This window comes from Lycium ferocissimum, chromosome 9 (genome assembly GCF_029784015.1).
Source record: "Lycium ferocissimum isolate CSIRO_LF1 chromosome 9, AGI_CSIRO_Lferr_CH_V1, whole genome shotgun sequence".
NCBI lineage: Eukaryota > Viridiplantae > Streptophyta > Magnoliopsida > Solanales > Solanaceae > Lycium > Lycium ferocissimum.
In genome coordinates this window covers 8,939,157-8,943,060 of record NC_081350.1, presented here as the reverse complement: position 1 = coordinate 8,943,060, position 3,904 = coordinate 8,939,157, and the positions used below count along the sequence as shown (strand labels likewise).

The window sequence follows — 3,904 nt, the reverse complement described above, 5'->3', positions numbered from 1 at the left end:
CTCGTTACGTGGGCCCGGAAAAAAGCCCCTGGCCTAAGTGGACCCGTGATTTTCCCCAGTTTGGCATTGGGGCCGGGCGACCCGCTTTTAAAAGAAGCAAAAAGGGGGAAGAAGGCCGGGCGTGGAAAAGGGGTGGATTTCGACCCCTTTGGTGGGGCCCCCAACCAGGGAGGACGTTAGGATGAAGTAGTATGTAAGCCTATTTAGCTTTCGTTGTTTTTTTCAATTTTATCTTTCCATTTTTTAAATTTCTTTTAGTTCTTTTTGCTTTTTTTTTGTTTTTTTTTTTTTTTTTTGGTTCTTTGGTTAAAAACGGTTTAGTCTTGTTTTCTTTTGGTTTCCCGCTTTTTTTTGGGGGGTTACTTTTCTTTTTTTTGGTTTTATTCTTAATTTGAAGTGTTTTAAAAATTAAAGGGGGGAAAAAGAAGAAAAACAAATTTTTCTTGGCAATGCTATTTTTTTTCGTTTTTTTTTTTTTTTTTTCTTGTTTTTCTTTTTTCTTTCTTGCATTACTTTTTGGCTGCTTGTTGGTGTTGTTTTTCTATTTGGTTTAGTATTTTTCCTGTTGGATTACTAATTTTTTTCGTATTTTTTCTCTCTTGGTTCTTTATTCTTCTTTTCTTAAAAAAATTTCAGGATTCTTTCTTCTATTTGGTACAACTCGCTGAAACTCTTTAATTTCTTCTTCTTGAAATTCATAATTCAACGCTCTTGTTGCGATTCTTCTTCTTTAACATTTATTCTTTGGCTAATATTCTTGAAACTGCCGATTCTTTAACTATTTGTGGGCTGTGCGGCTATTAATTCATAAAATATATCTCATTAAATCTTAACAAACAAAACGAAGTACTTATCTAAAATATTAACGTCACACAACAATTTAAAAAATAAACCTATATTGTCTTGAACTAAATAGCTAATGTCACTATATAACCAATCCTATCGAATAAAAGTCTTCAAATAATTTCCGCAACTCTTCATCATATTGAAATCTTCCACCCGCTAAATTATCGAACATCAGACTGTATGACCTGAAATACTAAAATAATTTTGTCAAAAGAAATAAAATGTGAAAAAAACATCGCAAGTCTACATATCTAAATATATTGCGAATTCTCAAACCATTGAGGTTGAGACTCTAGACAACTCCAGATATTGGATTTCTAGAAATCTACAACAAATACCAAAGGCTGAGACACTTTAAAATTAACCGATTACACAACAATATGAAAAACTCAATGGCAACAACTGAAGAAGGAAAAATTCAACAGTAAAAAGAACCATTTACAAACTGCAGAAAGAGAAAAACTGAAACAAAATGCAGCCACATAAAAAACTAAAAAACAAAACGCAGCCAGATTCCATAAATCACGGAGAAGAAGAGATAATATAAAAAGGAAAAAAAAAACAGCGGCAACTACGGTGATAGGTGCATTTGTTGTCTATTTTTCCATGGTTGTTCTTTGCTATCATAGTATTCCAGCACTAAACTTGAAAATTAAGCAATTGATAATGTCATAAAGGTTGTTCTTTGCTATCAATGTGATCAACCACTAAATAAATGAAACAATTGCCACCCAACAAATTGCAATAAACTTGAAAAAGTAACTGGTGTGATAATCAGCACAAAGTAAAAATGTAGCACGAAACAATCAACTATATTATCTTAGATAAGTGCCCTAATTGGGATAAGTTCAAAGTACATAAATAATTTATCTAAGTGGAAAAAAGATGAAGGTCTTTCTCAATAATTTGGCACGAAGTCTAACATGCTAAATGCATCTTTCCAGTGGTAAAAAGATACACATTTCTTGGCATGTCTACTTATTACCATGGGTACTTTTTGGTTCAAAAAAGCACTGTGTCCATATTGCAAATATAAAGTTAAGAAATGAAAGATTTCGCTATAGTTAGTTGATATAAGTTAAATAGACAGTAAGAGACAAAAAGGCCAAGTTAAAATTAGAACTCTAAAGCTCACGCCAGCTGATTATATAAGTAGCAATATCGAGAACCTGTTGACATAAACCTTTCTTAAACTATTACACTTTTTAATTTTCCCAGTGATTAAGCTACTAAATTATAATACTGATAATAGAAAAAGCAGCTTAATTTACTCTAGGCAGGATTATCATAAGTATAAAGTGGTAGACAAATTTAAACAATTAACTACATCTATAACTGAGAAATAAAATACCAAAGGGGGGCCTATACACTGATTCTTTTGCTCTAGCCATACAAAGAAAGTTAGGAATTAAAGAAGCTAAGAATGTCTCGTAAATAAGCTCAAAAATAATGCCGTAAATGTTGAAAAAGAGTACAGAAGATATCTAAAAGCCATAAATATCTAAAAGCCATAAAGTTTACACTCTTAATCACATCATGCCTGGATATTTAAAGTCATGAAGTTGATGAGTCCATAATCTTTTATCTTAAGCATCAGAGATAAAACACAATGATTAGATAAAAAGATCCTTAAACTTTCTGCACGTTTTAAGTATTTGACAAAGGATACAATACAACAACAACAATATACCTAGTGTAATCCCACAAGTGGGGAAGACAAAGGATCCAATGTTTAGATAAAATGATCAGGTCTTGTACTATGATCACAAGATTCACAACCACCTTCCAAAACATAATTAGCAAAAGGAATGCCTTAAAATAGAGATGATATAGATATAAGTACAAACGTAAAAAGGAACACCAGAAAGAACACACCAAAAGGTAGAGCCGAAGACATTAAACTGACAGTGCATTTATAAAAAAATTAAACTCACTCTTCAAAATTGGAACAGTACAGCGTTAAGTCGATAGAAGTTATTCATTCCTCAAGCTTTTATAAATAAGTAGGAAACCACACACTGCCAATTCAAATCCTGAAAGAATTGTTGTCTACAAGTTAATGTTATCTTTTGCTAGTCAGCAATGCAAATAGTAAGTACGTCAGCGCCTACTATATTACCAAAACAAGTTGCAGAAATTTGTAAAACATCAAAACAATTGAAAGGAATTATATAGACCTTGAGATCATCATAGCTTCCAAAGAGAAGGTTAGCTGCTGCGAGCATAGAGGTTCTTGAACTAAAAAATAACATCAAAACAATTGAAAGGAATTATATAGACCTTGAGATCATCATAGCTTCCAGAAGGAGATTTAGCCGCAGCAAGTACCGAGGTTCTTGAATCAAGGACTGTTGTTATTCCTGCCTTAACAATGAAAATAGTTTGTTGCTCCACTGCTTCATGAATAGCAACCCTAGACCACCAGTAAGCATATTCCTTTCATTTAGTGGACTACATATTGATGATTGTCTTCACACGCATATATATATATATATATATATATATATATATATATATATATATATCTGCAAAACTCATAGTGTAAAACACTGCAAAGAAGCAAGGAATGTTGGTCAATTACCTCAGCTACTGTAAATTTGGGCGGCTCTCGAGAATTAGCCTCATTTATTTCTTCCATTCTAGCAAATCCAATGTAAGGATGTCTAACAACAACGACTCCTTTGTTACCACATACACAGTTCAGAAAATAGAACCCAAATGTTAGAGAGAGAATTTGATAATGATACAGTACAACACTACAAAAAACTTGAATTTCATTTATCACTTAGTAAACTCTCACAATGTTTATGAATTTGAAGCCTGAAAATACAGTAGATTCCCATTATACTAGTCAGCTTTGTACCAAGCACTATACTTTCAAATTTGAACAAGATGGTGATCTAAGGATAAAAGGATATTTCTTGGCAGCTCTCAGGTAGGGGTATCCTATAACTAACTCTTAATTGCAAACGAAATTAAAATATGATCACAAAGTTCCCTGCTTTAGTCCTTGAAACAGCAATAATAATCCCAGATATCTTGACTAGATTTGACATAT

At 32.5% G+C, this 3,904-nt stretch overlaps 1 long non-coding RNA gene across 3 annotated transcripts; it reads right to left on the bottom strand.

Annotated features, from left to right (window-relative positions):
• Positions 1 to 797: 797 nt before the first annotated feature.
• Positions 798 to 3,533, bottom strand: LOC132029594 (uncharacterized). Of its 3 annotated transcripts, XR_009407872.1 has the most exons (4): positions 3,428 to 3,533; positions 3,024 to 3,259; positions 2,781 to 2,879; positions 798 to 1,031 (listed from the first exon to the last, which is right to left on the bottom strand). It is a non-coding gene; the product is annotated as an uncharacterized LOC132029594 (long non-coding RNA). The 3 variants fall into 3 exon arrangements; XR_009407873.1 differs by lacking the exon at positions 2,781 to 2,879 and having other exon boundaries at positions 798 to 1,039; XR_009407871.1 differs by lacking the exon at positions 2,781 to 2,879.
• Positions 3,534 to 3,904: the final 371 nt, after the last annotated feature.